This window comes from Anser cygnoides, chromosome 9 (genome assembly GCF_040182565.1).
Source record: "Anser cygnoides isolate HZ-2024a breed goose chromosome 9, Taihu_goose_T2T_genome, whole genome shotgun sequence".
NCBI classification, from domain to species: Eukaryota; Metazoa; Chordata; class Aves; order Anseriformes; family Anatidae; genus Anser; species Anser cygnoides.
In genome coordinates this window covers 16,164,920-16,181,620 of record NC_089881.1, presented here as the reverse complement: position 1 = coordinate 16,181,620, position 16,701 = coordinate 16,164,920, and the positions used below count along the sequence as shown (strand labels likewise).

The 16,701-nt window shown below is 51.3% G+C and overlaps 1 protein-coding gene across 11 annotated transcripts in view; it reads left to right on the top strand.

Moving 5' to 3' along the window:
- LPP (LIM domain containing preferred translocation partner in lipoma) overlaps positions 1–16,701 on the top strand; it is a 336,281-nt gene that overhangs the window by 11,500 nt on the left and 308,080 nt on the right. For 3 of the 11 annotated variants that reach the window (XM_067002299.1, XM_067002298.1, XM_048076788.2), the window contains exon 2: positions 11,227–11,332. The gene's annotated coding sequence lies outside the window, so the exon portion shown is untranslated. Of the gene's footprint in view, positions 1–3,986; positions 4,620–8,911; positions 9,461–11,226; positions 11,333–15,423; positions 15,528–16,701 lie in introns of those variants that run through there. The other 8 variants (XM_048076795.2, XM_048076787.2, XM_048076790.2 and 5 more) reach the window with 6 other exon arrangements.

The following is a 16,701-nucleotide window of genomic DNA, read 5'->3' as shown; positions in this document are numbered from 1 at the left end:
AGTATTCAGAGGTCTCAAATGATGAATATCTTGCAGCCTTTTTTTTTAATAGGAGAATTTTGCTCAGTGGTGCATGGGCCAAAAGCTGCCTGGTGCTTTGCTTTGCCCCTTTTTAAGGGGATTTGGATATTTGGCTAACAGTTTTCAAAGGGAAAATAAAGCTGTTGCACATCACAGGAGAGAAAGGGGTAAGGAAAGCTCTGTAAGTCACCGTAGCCTCCAAGGCCAATATTCATCCTCTTAATAAAGTTCAGCTGCACAAGGGAGGAAGAAGGAACCGATCCTCTTCATGTACAGATTCTTACTGCCCCAACAGCCCATCTGCAGAGAGCAACCGGGAACAAAACAAGCTCTTGCTGCATCTGATTTTTTTTCTGGGTGCTTTGAAAGATGATCAGAATGCTTTAAACTCTGGGCTTTCTCGCTCAAAAAGGGCCAAGGATTTTACTCGCTTCTCCTGGCTTCTCTTTTGTGCTCTGGCTTGATTGCTGCCCTGATTTCCAGGCAGAGTTATAATTACTATAAGGCTGCTGAGCCGAGGGGGAGGCAGCAATAGGATAGTTCTGGATTAAATAAATAAATCAAGGACTTTTCGCAGGTATGTCCTTGCTCAGATCTTTGTCAGTCCCTGTTAAAAATGCATCACAGCTCAGGATAGCAGCATGTGCTTTGTCTTCTCAGTTAAAGCTTCACGGAGGCTCCTCAGGACACCCTTTGCTGTTCAGCGTCCCAAGGAGAAGCCTCCGGTGTCTCCTGCTAACACGCAGGCCGTGGGCAGCTCTTCTGTCATCATCCTGAACCTGCTCCTGGTGCTCCCTGTGTGCCAAGCGCGTGCATCTGACTCGCCCCGTGCTTTCTGCCGCTGCTGCCTGGCCTTTTTGTCTGCATTAGTTTAATTGACTGAGGCGCTCGCGGGAGAAGCTATTCATTCCCCTGGTAACTGTGCTCGACAATCAGAAGTTATTCTAGGGGTGAAGGACTGGTACAGATTTGTTTTCCTTGGCTGCGGATCCGTAGCCCCTAATAGTTTCTGGCTAATACGAACCGAGATTGACTTGGTTTGCCGCTAATTAAAAGCCAAAAGGATCCGCAGCCCTCTCCAAAATAATTACCATCCTCGGTGAACGGGAGGAAACTCCGCTTGCTCCCCGTTTGTTTCCAGCCCCCTCCCTTTTGCCGCTGTACTCTCACCTTGGCCCTGACGTGCAGGCAGCTCCGACCCCTTGCTGTCGGAGCAGCTGTGAGTTCGTGGTCGAACCCTTTCTCTGCCAAAATTGTGGCTTTTGGACAAAAGGGTAAATACGGCAAAAGGATGGGGACGTTTTATGAAGCCTCGTAGTTACTTTTGGGGGGGTGTGTTTGCTTGGTGGGAAGCTACTAAAAGCAGCAGAGGGGCGTGCGTGCACCCCGTGCGCAGGAGCGTGTTTTGTCCTGACTTCTTATGGGTTAGAAAACAAAAAACCCGACGTTTTGACTGCGTCTGTGTGCTCGTTACCAGGAACTCTGAATGCAGCAGCTGGAGTTCCTAGACAGCTTGGTTTCTCTCAGTAATGGGTTTCAGATACACATTAACTTCGATTCGTGTATCGTTCAGGGCTGGCGATGCAAAGAAAGGTGTCCTCTCCTCCCGGTGTGCTCCGTGTGTCTTCACCACCCATCCTGTCACCGCCGGGGCTGGGGACTGCCGCGGGCAGGAGGGCAGAGCCCCCTTCCTTCCACTGCTCCGAGGTGTCCCCAGAAGTGCCCGCGCCCCTCCGGTGCCCCGTAGCTCCGTACGGGAACGGACAAAGGTCTTCACACCCCAGGCCTGGGGGCCGGGCAGGCTCGGCTCCCCCTGCAGCTCCTCACGGGGACATCCAGCCTGCGGCTGGTGCCGGCTGCCCGCGGTCCCCTCCGCAGCTTCACCGCGCGGGGCACAAAATCATCCTGAGCCCTCTGCGTCCCAGGAGCCTGCCGGAGCCGCAAGGAGTGGCAGAGCTGCTGCTGTGGCTCCTTAACCTGCCGGTTTCCCGAGGCGCTATCTGGCCGTGCCCTTAGTAACGTGTTTTTTTTTTTTTTTAATGCAGATGGAGTGCCCTGTTTTAATTGACTAAGAAAAAAGAACTTGGAAAGGGTGGATGAACTCATGACCTTGAGATAAATGGTTTCTTATTGAGTCCCTGGGCCCCTAAACCACCCCCTCTTCTGAGAGCGGCGTAGTTTAATCAAAGGTCAGGGGTTTTGTCTTCTTTGAGAGCCTCAGCAAAAGAGGGCTAGGCGGGTGAACTCTCCTCGCTCCTCCGTGACTGCAGTCATTCTTGCCCTGTCAAGTTCCCATTGAGCTCGCTCTGCTTGTTTTCTGTTCCTGGATGACGACTCTGTTGACCTTCTCTGGTCTCTGTGAATGCTGATAAAGGCTTGCTGATGGAGTCAGCTGTGTGTTTCTGAGGGATGTAACTGGATATACGGTGGCTATGAGCGAGCGGCTTATGCAAGGCTGCTGTTAGCCTCCGCAGCGTGCGGCCTTGCTGGTTTGGTAGGAAATTGTCTTCCCTTGCCAGCTCTGCCCCCGCAGGTGTCTCCTGTTTCGAGGCTGGGTGGTATCTCACGGTGCCGCACGCACGGCTCTCTGAGCTGGGGCTGCTCCCAGAGGTACCGTTTTCCCCATCATTTTATGCCCTGTGGTTCCTTCTCGGATGGCGATCAGGCACGTGGCCGTGACTCTTGTGATAGGAGCAGTGTGAATCTTTCTGTCTTCTCCTTCTTTCCTCCTGAGTGCAGTTGCTAGCTCTCCTCGAGCCTGGCGGGTGGCTGGTGTGGAGCTGGTCTTGCTTGTTCCCATCTTGGATGCCTGCTGCCTTGGTGTCATGCCAAGGCAGTCTCTGCAAACATCAGCTGGCAAGTCTGACAGAGAGATCTTGGTCTCCAAAAGTTTCTGCACTTCCTTTCTGGTTTTCCCCCTCATCGAGTGAAACAAAACAAAAAAACCCAACACAAAACAACAACAACAAAAAAGCCACGTAAAACAGTTGCTTTGTAAACTTAACCGCCAGCTTCGGTGCCAGCGACGAGATTCCCACTGCCGAGCTGAGCGTGGTGCCGTAGGAGGAGGTGAGGACGGGTCTGGCCGCGGCGTTGCTCTGCCTGGTGCCCTCGTGAATCACAGCAGCGGGATGGAGGGGGGTGAGGAGACTTTCCCTGGTCTCAGAGCGTCCCGTACCTCGGTGTGATGTTGTACCCGCACGCTGCAGCTGGCCTGTCAAACAAATAGGCCAAAATACAGTGCTCAGGGCAGCAGGCTGGAGGATATCGTGTGGCAAACTCTTGGAAGAACACAGGGAATTGGTAGTCAAGAAAACTCGGTGCTGAGAAACTGCCAGGTGCCTGGGCAGAAGTGTGCTCTCCCTGAGTACCGAGGGCGTCCGGCGAGGGAGCTGAGAGGTGTTTAACTGATAACTTCACCATTCTGCAAACCAGGAGCTTCTTTCTTTCCATGGAGAAACACGAAGTAAAATAAGTTGCACTGGTCCAGGGGTGCGATTGCTACAGCCACTGTTGGTGCTAGGCAAAAACCGAAGGAACTGTAGCACAAGTCCAGCGTATTGACTTCTCTAGGCCAAGATAAAATGGCACCGAGTGGCAAAAGACTTCTTATTCTCAAGTTTTAAGCAGAAAAAAATTTTTTTTTTTTGAGCTGCATGCCGTCCCAGCGGCAGATGACCACGTTGAGTGAAGATGGATGGGCGTCTGACAGCTCTGCCGTGGGACGGCGCTCACAATGGTGCTGAGCCGGGGATTAGGTTCGTGTTTCCTTTCCATTGTAACGCCACCGCCTCGGTTGAGCCCCTGCTGTTTTAATACCAGGGATGTCATGCGGCACCTTATTTTAGTCATCAGTGCCGGGATGAGGCTCGGGCACCTTGCACGTGGTGGGAGAGATGCTCGGGTGCCCTTTGGGGGAGACGAGGGGCAGTGGCGTCGCGCCCGTTGCTGGTCCTCCCCGGCCCCAGGGTGGAGAGGTGTATTGGTACAAAGCGTGACCTGAAAAACTGCCTCCAGAGGGCTGGATTCAGTGAGTGACCTGGATTCTGGCTGAAGTCAGGGTAATTTAGGAACTAACTCAGCTTTCTAATATGTTTTCTTTGTCTCAGTCCCCATCTACGATGGAATTAATGGGACTGTCTTGTTCAGAAGGTGGATGTATCCACAGGCATCCGGGTTCCTCCCGGTTTTGAAAAGTAGTAAGAGCAGTTATTAGGGCTTGTCAGAATGTCTCCAGAATTTTTTATCTATATTTGGTATAAATGACTCTTTTCTGAAAATGGAGTTTTCTGTGGGAAGCACCAGCCTGCAACTCAGTTCTCCTTTTGTAGAGGAAAAAGGCACTTTTTTATTTTATTCTTCCATTTGTGATGGTAACAACATTTGCTGAAAACGAGAATGTTTTCACGACAAGCGGTCAGTGGTAAGGCTGCTCCCCTCAGCTGGCTGACTGCCACACTTCCATTCTAACCTTTGCCTCTCTGCCCCCATTGTTTTTTCCTCTATTTTTGAAGGAACTCGTGTCCTCGGTCTCTTGATCCAGCTGTTCAGAAAGAGGAGCAGTGGAGCAGCTTTTTCGTTCGAGGCTCCGTCTGAAGGTACTCGTTGCAAGTCTGAAACTAACAGTTTGCTATTAAGATATAAAAATGAAAGATGATAACGAACACTTAAGCATCCTTGGAAATGGAGGTGAGAAGGGGATGGACATTTCTGAAGCAGATGGAGAGATTTACTGGTCCTGGATGTTTGTTCTTGTTGAAACATCGTGATGGGTTACAATGCTTTTGAAGATACCTAGCTTGGCCAAGCGAACATGGGAGCAGGGAATCCACTTTCCTGCCAGGTGTCTGTTGCTGTTTTCAAATGACCTGGCAGAAGTTGGGTAAAATAGAAGCTTTGAACCACGAAGACTGTCTTGTAGGCTCAAAGTTTCAAAGGTTTAATTAACAAAGAGTTTTAAGACGAGCAGTGAGAGCCCACCACGGTGTCAGGGGTTTTGTTGTGGTGGGACCAAAGCAAAGCAGACCTGGGTGGAGGTAACCTTCCCCTCAAATTCTTGCCATTTAAAACCCAAATGAATAAAAGGAGATGTTACTTCATAATACAACTCAACTTCTTCTCCATTTCCATTGCTAAGCGGCACCATTAGACTGAGCAAACGTGTACAAAAATGCCATCTTGCTCTAGATCTCAGCCTAAGCGTGGGCTGCTGGAGACCTGGGGCTGCAACTGGGGGGATCCGGATGCCTTTGTGGCCCCATGACTTGGGGCACAGCACTTCTCCTCTGCTCTCCTGTTCTCTTCTTGGTCACCGTTGGTCTGTTTTTCTTTACCGAGTGTCTTAGGACTCGGGAATCGTGTTAGGGCAGCGTTCTGCCTAGTGAGTCCGGCCATTCCTCGGGCAAAAAATGACATTTTTTTTGGTTTTGAATTGCAAAACATTATGCTTTGTTTGAAACCCAGGCTCTGTGGTGCTCTGATACTGCATGCGAACTGGAAAGCGAAATCAATTATCCTTCTTTGATCAAGAAGCCGGGGTGCATTCGAGTGAGAAAGTGAAACTGCCCCCTCTTGCTCGAGGTCGCTGCAACCAGCCTTAGTGAAATGCAGCCAGCAAACGGGGCCTGAGAGTGTGTGTGTGCTGGGGGGAAATCAATGAGGCTGTTTTGAAAATCTTCCGCTTCCACTAGACTGAGGGAGTGTGAACAGCATGAGGCCGGTAGTCTGTGCTTGAAAATACAGGGTCCGATCCTGGTGTCAATTACAGACCCGTAAATCACAGGCAGCGCCGCTGGCAGCCATGGGGAGCTGCTGAAAGGTCACTGCAGAATGGGACCCGCGGGCTTTCTGGCATGGGCATGCTGATTCCTCTCATTCCTTAGCCACCCTGCTTTCCTAGCCATCTTTTTCAGCGCTTTGTGCAGTTAAAGGACGAGGGATGTGACATGGCTGCTGCTGGAGCTGGGTTGTTCCTCCACTGCTGTCAAGTTGCTGCAGCTGAGAGCCGGTGGGGTGGCTCCTGAGTGCTGCAGGTAGGGTTGTCTCACAGCTTCCTGGGCCATTGCTTGAATATGTTGTGCCCCAAATAATTTTTCATGTATTTTAATACAGCAGTCGCTATCTGGAGAGGCCAGAATAAACCGCACCAGTGCTGCCAGGCCTGAAGGAGCACGCTGGAGCAGTCTCAGCCTCTTCCTCTTCCTCCTCTGCTTCTTTTTTCCACTTGTTTTTAATCTCATTTTATGAACCCAAGGACAAACCTGAAAATCAGGTGTGACAGCAAAGATAAAGGTGAGTCACCTGGCCCCGAAGCCAGGTGTGCCACCGCTCTAGGAAACGGGGACTCCTGCGGGGTGGTGACTGAAGGCCAAGCTCTGCTGCCCTGCTGCGTGCCAAGGCTGCTGGTGAGTTGGTTCCTTCATCCAAGCTAACTTCACCCATCGCAGCTGCTGCTGCAGGTCCGGGCTGCAGCTGGCGCCAGGGCTGGACCAGGACTTGGGAAGTGCTAAGTCCCGTTACGGCCAATTTTGACGCACGGGGTTGTGGTGGATTTGAGAACAGCTCAGCGCTGAGGACAATGAACAAGGGGTGTGTGCTTCCTTGCGGGTCGAAACTCTGCATTCACGTAGCGTGCTTGCTGCTTTACACCAGCACGGGATCTGGCCTCCAAAAAAAAAAAGCAGCAGCCCGGCGTGCAGGTTGGTGCTGTTTGTATCGATGACTTTCTGAGCAGGTGCTGCTGCTGGCAGCGCCGGAGAGCCGCAGCACGGAGGAAATGCGTCTCCAGCTTTTGTTATTTTGCATGATCTTTGTATTAGATAACTTCAGCAACGTGCTTCTGAATTGAACGGTTTAATAAATGAAGCCTGAGAAGCACAGAAACAAAGTTAGAAAGCTGGTAGGGATCCTGCAGGCATTAGTGTCCTGGTAGAGCAAGATAGGTCCGCGGCTCGGAGCAGGTGTGTTCAAATGTAGAGCTGCCCATGCATATAAGCTGAATTTGAAGTCAGGGTGGGACTCTAATCTCAAGTTCGCATAGAAGGGGTCTGATTTTCTTAACTGTACAGTGCGTGGGGAGCTCAGATGTACCAGTCAGTGATGGTCAGAAGTGCTGAGGATCAGGGCTGCTTGTAGCAGAGGAAATAGCTCAAGATTTCTGAGTTGAGGACTTTGGCCAGCAGAAAACAAATATTGGCACAGTGTGGGAAAGGCATAAAAATACATATGTCAAAACAGTGCAGGCTTTTAAGTGTTTTTCGTTTAAAATGAAAAGGTCAGATTGAATGGGGTTGTCAGCTGGGGACCTGTACATGCACCTGCCAGTCATACATGAGCGGACCCTTGTCAGCCCGTGCTGATGGCTGACTCCCTGAGAACTTGTTGGCGCTTGAAAACTGGCGACTGGAACAGCTAAAACTACAATTTTCCTTGTAGCAGTCAGGCTGAGACATGTGTTCCTCGTTGGGGTGGGAATGAGAGCTTCCCAGTGCGAGGCTGCTTTATCCCAGTTTAACTGGTGTTCACACTGGGGCTTCTGCAAGTACAGCCGTATTGATTTAAGGAGGAAAAAAATAAGAAGAATGGAGCTCTGGGTATTTGTAAGACTTTCAAGTGTAAACCAGATTTAAAGGTGAATGCAAGTTTCAACCAGTCAGGAAAAACATATGCCGTTCAGCCAGGCTGCTGGATGAGAAATGTAATTAGCACTTAATCTTAGCCGTTAAAATTATTTCTTTTTCTCTTAAAGGGATTGGTGATTCTTGTTACTTCAATTACCAAGTGACCACTGTAATGTTATGCTAGAGATGCCTTTTCTTCTGAAAATGCTGACTTTGTTTCTCTGGAACAGCTTTCTTGCAGAGGTTTCAAGCTGTCCATTTCTGAAAAAATACGAAGAAGAAAACTCAAAACATACTGGAGAATCAACGTTTAAATTCAGGCATTGTAGGCTACTGCTTTTTGTTGTGATTTAAATCAGCAAACAGGAAATGTTGCTTTACATACTAGTGTTTTAAATTAATGGCTTTTCTTATCATGAGATGTTGATTCTCGCTGTCGATAATACGGCATTGGCGTTATCAGGCAGGGTGAGCAGGCTGCTTCTGCTCGTCGCGTCTTTCAGGATTTGAGAGTTAGATCTCAACCTGTCACCTAATTTTCCTTTCGGCCTGGGATGGCTTTTATAACTTCTGATCACCTTCTCAGCTTTTTGCGAGCTGTACCTTAAACTTAACTAGTTGGAAAAAACCAAATGAAGAAAACAATCCGTTGTGAAAGACGTCGCTCTCAGTAAACTCTGGTTCCAGCGCTTTGTTCCGAGACGGCTCGGTGCTTTGAATGGGATGGCTGATCCCCGCTGTTCAGCTTTTTGCTTTAAATTACTTTTAAAAGATAAATTGCTCATTGAAATGCTTCAGGGTGCATTAAAATAAGTGGTCTGCACTGCACTAAGCACAAGAACGAAGATGCACATGCGCGCACGTACGCGTGGACGGCCTCGAAGTCCCGGTGGCTGCAGCTGTGATCCGAAGGCACGAGCGGGGTGCTGAGCCCTGCCAGGGGGGAGCTGGGTGGTGTGAGGCTGTGTTACCAGAGAGACTTCCCTGCTGTTACCTCATGCACGGCCACGATAGCAATCTGGGCTTTCTCGGTGCAAGATTAAAATCAGAATTAGCCGCATGCTGGCTGCTGAGCATCTGTTGCAGCGAGCTGGAAAAGCACCTGAACATTTCCCACTGAGGTTGTAGGGGGAAGTTGTGTGAAACCCAGAGGGGGCTCCTCGGGGCTGGGCTGTGGACGTATTTCCCTGAGCACTCCAGCGGAGCGAAGACTTGTGCTGGAATCGGTGGCAATGACGTGGGTACGTCCGTACGGTGTGCTTGTTCATCTTTCCCTACCTAAGCCAAAAGGGGAATGAGCATGGCAGAGAGGAGGCCTGTGGAGCTGTGACAGGGAGAGGGGCAGACACTTTTTTGGGGCAGGGAGCTGTGCTGTTGGTCCCCATCAGCTCGCCTGGGACACAGGTGGGCATGAACTCGGGAGAGATGAGGCCAGACAGGGAGCGGGTTTGCTGCCAAGCTGTGGTGCTCCTTGCTGTGCACGAGGCACTGAGATGGAGGGATCTGGGGAGAGGAGCTTGGGGCATGGGGTCCTCGAGTCTTGGGAAACGTTCTCCACCAAGAAACGCTTGTTGAGATCACGTCTCGCAGATCTCTGGTTGGGTGGTGACCTCATGGCTTCGTGGCTTGTGATGCAACAGTTGGGCAGCTCTGCCGGCACCGTGGGTTCGTCCTCTGCGTCCCCCTCCTGGGTCCCCCTGCACTCTCAAGCCCAGACCGACTTTTTGTAGCCTCCCGCTAAAGCAGCGGGGCTAAATGACTCCGTTCTGCCCAGGCCTCGTTTGAGGTCACAAACGGAGGAGTTTGGCGGACCAGCTCAGGTGGGTGCTGCTGTGGCCGGCCAGGTTCTCCCTGCCCTGGTGGCCAGGAGGGGTGGGAGCCTGGGTGCCAGCTGGTTGCTGCCTGCCCTGGGGATGGCACCCATGGGTCCTGCTCGCCTTGCGGGACCCAGCCACGAGCTGACAGGGACAGCCAGCGCGGAGAGAAAAGCCAGGCAGATGCGTTTCAGTTAGCTGAGGCTGCCAGAGTCCCATAAACGGTCTTATAAACATTTCGTGAGTTAAACTTGATGGAAGACAAGCCTGAGCCAAGGTCTTTTAAACACAGGTTGGGTCCCAAGAATATTGTCTTACCTGGAGCTCCCGGAGGTGCTGTTGTGAATTGAATTGAAACAGGGCTGGAACCAGAGGGGAATGTTGTTGTCTTCTGCCTCTGCAGATAAGACCGAAGGGCATCTTGCCAGGAGCCTGTGGGAAGGACCTAAATTGTGTATAACTCTACATCATTTTAAAATGAAAAGTAAACATGCAGAACCATAATATTTGCTTGTACTTGTCTCCTCCTTGATGGATGAAGAGAAATTGCTCTTTGGCTGAGTTCAGCAGCAATAAAACCTTGCAGTAACTCATCTTCATCCCCAGCCTGTGGTGAGTGGGAGACACCGTTGCGATCGCCGGCTGAATTTGCCCTCGCTGCGCCTGAAGGCAGCACTGAGGGTCCTGGGGGCTTGAATACCTGCTCTGCCCGCACCTGGGTCCTGTGGGGAATCAGTCGGGGCTGGGCACCAGCAAAGCATCTGTGGGATGGAGCTGGGAAGGTGCTGATGGGGCTAGGGTAGACCCCAATGTGCTCTTATGGTGTTGGAGAGGCGAGGGTCGCATGTCCCTCCCGGCTGCTGTAGCATCAGGCATGACGTGCGGTGACAAGGGGGTGGTGGCAGGGGCAGGATGCCATCCCACCAGGTGACAGGCCAGGGAGACCTGGGCTGTGAGCCGCATCTGGTGTTTTGCCATCCGTTGGTTATAGATTTGTGGGCTCGCATGCATCCTTGAGCAGCGCAGGTAAAACAAACGCAAGCCTGAACCGAGCGTTTCCATCGTTACGGCAGCAAACAGCAATAGCTTTTTGTGTTGTGGTGGTGACGAGGCGAGCCTGTGCTTGTCACGAGCAGAGAGAGGGACGTGGGGGTGTCGGGGCTGTGGCTGGGATGGGATGCCGGGCGGGAGGCAGGAAGGAGTGCAAAATGCAGATGCTGTGCATCGCCACGGGATGCGCCCGGCAGCGTGTCCTGGCGTGACACTTGACATGTGCAGGATGCCGGTTGCGCGGCCTGGCCGATAACGGGCTGGCCCCTCTGGTCTGCCTGCATCTTCTGCACAGGGAAAAACAGCGTCAGCTTGGTCAAAACAGAAAATCCTGTAAGCTTCAAAACCGATTGAAATGATGCCTCCTAGCTCCCCTGTCGTGCCCCAAGCCACGGTGACTAGGGACAGATTCACCTGTCCTCACATTTTGTGCCTCGTTTTATGTCCCCCTCACATCCGTATCTTTACAAATCATATTTTGTTGTATTCCTAGTGTGACACCTTAAAGCTTGGTGGTTTGGGGTCATAATGCTCGCTTTCACAGGGTGCGTAGAGCAGCTGCTGTCAAACAGTCCAGAAGCATGGAGGCTTCTGTCTACGAAAGCTGGGGAGGAAAATGCTCCGTTTCCCAGAAGTTGTGTGGGTTAAGCTGCAAGTTTTGGAGAAGAGCTGTCGGGAAGCCCATCCAGCGTGCATCACATGGAAACTCTTTCTCTTCGCAGGGCTGGAAAAGAAACCTGAAGTCGTGACTCCGGCAGCACCCTGCGTGTCTCCAGAAGCCCCGCTCTGAGTTCATCCCACCAGCAAAGCTGTGCAGTGCGAGAGCCGGTACGTAAACACTTCTCACAGACACGAGGGGAGTGGAAGGAATTGCAGCTTTTCTAGCAGTAGCACCTTCTCCATGCCTCTCTTTTAGGGGACAAAAAAAAAAAAGGCTTCTCCTAATTGAGTGTGGAGGGGGGTTGCGATAATTGGGAAACAGGAGGTGAAGTGGTAATTCCCTTGTGCTGCTTGCACAAAGAGACCTTGGAGGGGAAGGGCTCAGCACCAGAAGCTGTGAGTGTTTAGAAGTCGTCCCAGACTGCAGCACTGGGGCTGTGGGTACGTTCTGTCGCGTGGAGCATTGTGTGACAGCGTGCGTTTGTAGGTGATGTGGGGGGCGCTGACAAATGCGTGCGTAAGAAATGCATATGTACATGTACATACACACAGCGTACAAATCCGGGCACATGGAAACAAAGATGTGCAGTGCATATATAGTATATACTATACAGCGGCGTGTGAGAGCTCGGGGGTGTGTATACCAAACGTCTGTATATACTATATATGGCAATAAAAGAATGCATATGCATTCATGTTCTCTTCTCTTTTTCTGTCTCTTCTGTCTCTCTGTGGAGCTGTTGCAAAGCTACCAGATCCAACCTCCTGGGAAACCTTTCTGGCCAAGGTTTTACAAGCCAGCACCTGCTTTGCCTGCCTTGCTTTCTATATTTATTCCTTTGCACACAGTTTTTGCCTTTGCCCGCAAAGTGGAACTGTCACAAACGTTTGTGTTAACTTTTGGCTGTACAGGACTTCAGCTTGCAAGTCCTAAGCTTGCTTTCGTGCATGGTGTGGGAGGGAGTGTAGGTTTATGTAGTCGTGCATGTGTGTATGAACACCCCTGGTCCTGGCTGCCTGCGTTACGGCATTCTCTGTGCTCTGTCTCCCCGTGATGCTGCAGCAGTCCCCACGTTACGTCTGTCGTGCAAGTTGTGCTCTCCACCTCTTCGAGACATTTTTGTGAATCAAATGCTCTGAGTGTCCTGCTTGTGTAATGCTGTTTAAATGAAATTAGTCACGCCTGACCCAGTGGCCAAGTGATAATGATCTATACTGCTGTGCAGGAGGCTCGGGTTGGATTTTATTCCCAGGCCCTGGAGCTTTTACTTTCCAGGATTAGGACTGTGGCAAGGAGAGGGACTCGTGGCACAGTGTGGTAGGGAGCTGCTGGTTCAGCTGTGCTGGGACATGGATCTGTCCATCCCTCTGCTTTCTGTCCTCTGTCATTTGGAGTGGTAGGTGCTCTAAAACAGGAGTACTGAACCTCGGTTTATGCTTAAGTACCGCTGTTTAAGCACAGCGGCAGGAGAAGACACGATGCCATCTCAGCTGGGACCCCAAAAGGACATCGTAACTCCAGGCGGTGGGACTGCAGTCAGCGAATGCTGCTTGAGGGGGACGTGTGTGCTCGCTCCTGGATGCTGGGTGGCTGGTGTGCTGAGCGTGCCCCGTCCCTGGGGCCGTCCCCAGAGCACATCAGCGCTCCCTCCCAGCCCGGTGGGTATTGAAAGGCCGTGCTGGGCTGCCTGCCAGGACCGGGAACTGGCTTGTCCTCGTGTGCTCGGGCCCCTGCGCTCCCAGCCCCTCTAACAGCTATATTAATTTCTGGCATGGGAGTCCCTCTAAGGTCACGAAGCCAGGTTTCAACCCCGGGAGCCATAAAACATACCCTGCCTGACCCCTGCGCAAAGGCAGCGTTAACAGCCTGCCTTCCCTGGGGTTTCGTTTCCCTGTCCCCAGTATGTGCCACTGCCGCCTGCATTCCTCTCCGGCTCGGTAAGCCCGTTGCCTCTCGAGCTGACGCAGCTAATATTTCCCTGCTGGCAGGGCAAGCGGGGTAGTGGCATTTAGCTGCTAGGGAGAACCTTGATCTCTTAATGCTGCCGGAGCCCGGAGCTGCGAGGGCTGGTGCGTTCCTGGGGCAGGATTTCTGCTGTCCCAGTCACTCCTCCTCCCTGGCTTTGTTCCCTTCCTTACCTTATCCCCGCTTCATCCTGCTGCGTGTCCTCGCACAGACAGTGCCTTGGGAATTGTCTTCTGTGAAAGACTGAAAAACGGAATCGGAGTTTGCAGAGCCTTCCCAGGCACTTTGACAGCTTGTCTCGCCATGGTTTTGGAGCATCATCTTCTCTGGTTATTGTAGTTTCTGAGCACAGAGGATGTTCCTCATGGCCTAGCTGTTGGCTGGGGCACGTAGCTCTGGGGAAGGTCTCAGTGGTTTTTATTTTTATTTTTTGTAAAGAATAATTGATTGGCTGCCCACAGAGAGCTAGTCCCAGCCTGCATTTTGGGAAGATGTTGCTCTGGCATTACCCTGGTGTAGCACTTAGTGCCACTGGAGCTGTTGGCTGTTCAAAGCTGTCTTTATGACTAACATGTAATGGGTATGTGCTGGTGCTGCCTTGTTAGGTTTATTTTTTGTAGCGGTAGTGATGGGTCACAAAGTTAAATGTTCTTAATGTGAAAGACACAAAGCTTTGTTTTCTTCAGAAGCAAAGGTTTAGATGTTTTCTGTCACCTGTGATAGCAGGGACTGAACTCAGGCTGTCATGGGCCCCTGATCCCTGCCTGGCTACTGGAGGTAATTGTGCAGCCTCTGTCACTGCAGGGGTTTGGCTTCTCCTGAAGCCTGTGCTTCGGTATCAGTGAGAGCCAGATGTACTCTAATGTCACTTTTTTTTTTTTTTTTTTTTACTGCTTATTTTGGCCATACATGGGCAGAGTCAGCTCTGGAATTCCTTCCCTATAAATTCAATAGCATCTTGTGGGTGGTGCTGGGGAATCACTCTGGCAGCGCTGCCTGGGCAGCCCGTTCCCCTTGAAAACGTCCTGATTTGCACATTCCTCAGATGCTGCGTGCTCAGCGTGGCCGATGGCTGCAGCCATCAGCAGGCTGCCGGGGCAGAGGGGCTGGGAGGGTTTCAGCCTGCATATTCGCCTCCTGGTCGTCTGCAGGGCGGCTGTCGTGGCAGAGGGGAGATGCAGGTAGCTGGGAGCGGTCTCACCCCTCTTTGTAGGCAGGTTTTGCTCTCTAAGTGTACCTGTGCTGCCTCCCGGGCTTGCTGGACGTTGAACTTTGAGTGGGGACACTCGGTGCTCCCCTGTTGCCATCTGCCACAGCATCCCCGTGTCACACGTCCCTGCAGGGAACCTGCCCAGGTGGCAGTGAGCCTTTTCTCATCGTGCTGCTTGCCCAGGGAGCCTGGAGGGCTTGTTTGTTGGAGCAGGGAGCCTTTTGGTTACAGGCTGGAAGAATGGCATTGGGATCGAGGGATGCTGCTGGCCTGGGGCTCCTCTTCCCTGCGGGGAGCTCTCTGCTCGTCCAGGGTGTGTTCCTCTCTGCAGAGCTGTTTGTCCTCTGATGAAGCAGAATCACATGCACGCTTCTCGCAAGGCGCTGACTGGATGAGTCAGGTTCAGGGAGCTTTTCCCTGCCCCAGGTGAGCAGCTGGAGCGGAGCAGGAGCCTGAGGCCATGCGCAGTCCTGCTTGTGCCCTGTGCCCTGCTTGCCAGGCGGCTCTGACTGCTGGGTCTCACCTTTTCTGGCGCTGAGTTAGCGTTGCTATACGCACAGCCCCATTTCACCTATTTGCCTTCAAATAGTACTCAAAAAAACAGCTTTGGGAGGTCTCCTGCCGGTGAGTCGAGGGACGAGAGGGAGCTTTGCAGCAGCAATTGTGGATGCGGGGCGATGGCTCCGGGAGCTGCCTTATTGCATCTCCCCTGGCATCCCCGGGAGGGGATGGAAATGCCCGGTGTCTCGCAGCGAGCCGGGAGCTGCCCAAGCATGGGCCAGGACCGTGCCGGCGCCGCGTGGCCCCGAGTTCAGGCTGCGCGTGGGTCGGCCACGGTGATGTGCGCGGTGCCTGGAATTCAGGCTGGAGAGGGGCAAGTCATCCCCATGCCAAAGGCAGGGAGAGAAGGGTGATTTTTTTTGACATCCTTTGGAGTTTTGATCTCCATATTTGGAAATGTTTACCCATTGCTCTGATCTATTGCAAGGGAGGGGAGGTGACTCAGGGTCTGGTGGAAGCAGGATTTGAATTCCTGTAGTAAGGTTTTTTTTGTTTTTTTTTTTGTCCTTCTTGTTTTGGAAGCTTCTTGTGGTCAGTTTTCAGTTCTCTTTTGCTCCTGGACCTTGTTCCAAATTTGATCTGCTCGAAAGGGAAGCGTATTAGCGAAGGAGCTTGCCTGGATGCTGGTAAGTGCATCATTGCTGCTTTAGCAAGCAACTTGGGATTTTCTGTTTTGTTTAGTCAGATGGATTGCATCAAAGTGTGTGCGTGGCTGCTGGTAGGGGCAGGCATGTGGATCGCCAGTCGACAGAAAAGGACCCAATGAAACTTTCTCGAGCTCAGAAATTTAGCTTAATAGATTGGTCTCCAAGGCAAAATGTTTCTTCAGGCCTAGGTACAAAGATAATTTAAGCCAGCTCCCATTCAGTCAGGCTCTTCCTTGTAGTTTCTGGCTGATGCACCAAGGCAGCAAAGCACTGCAGGGTTAAATGGGTACGGTTATATGCATGTGGTCAGCAAGTAAAGTATAGCTTAAGAAAGATTTCTGTCTCCTAAGCAAGTGTGTGTGTTAAAAAGGCTGTGTAACACATGGATATATTTATCTCCGACGTTAATATTTAACTGTTTTGTTAGGGAACTGCAGAAGTTTAACAGCTTTAACTGTATGAAGGTTCAGTGTGTGGTTTTTCCTGTTATTCTTTATTTTTCCTTAGTGTGATGGTTTTTTATCTGTCTGATACTGCAGCTGTCTGCCTCTCTTTCTCTCCCCTTTTCCTTTCTCCTTCCTGAAAGGAAACTGCAGTTCATCGAGAAAGTCAGGGGAGCGGGGGGGAACCTGGAACATGTTTTGCTTCCTGTTTTATTCATGGCAACTAAAGCCATGCCCAGGAATCTGGAGTGGAGATCCACTATCCCGCATTCCTCTTGTCATTTGGAGCATGTAACACGTATAGAGTGCTTTTAGTGCTGGCTCTGGGGGTTGCGTAGCAGCGAGTCCTGCGCCTCAGATAGAAAGCGCTGCACTTTGTCCTTTTACTTGGGAAGGGATGTTGGTGAAAAACGGTGTACAGCTCGTACCACTGGTTAGTGATGCGTGCATCTGCTTTGCTAAATGGTATTTTTAGGCTGATTCAAACTTGTTATTGTACTCTCCTTGTTTTAAACTTAGGATGTAACTTTCTAGCAGAGGTCTTGCTTGGTTTTCTTTTGCCCTTTTAAATGGGGATTAATATTCAACGTGAGGTTTGGTTTTCTTAGAGATACGGATTTGCATCAGGCCTTTTAGGTGCAAAACTGACGTGGTTATTCGGGGGAAGACAAAAATGCGTGACATAGTTTGCACAAGGATAGGATGTGAGC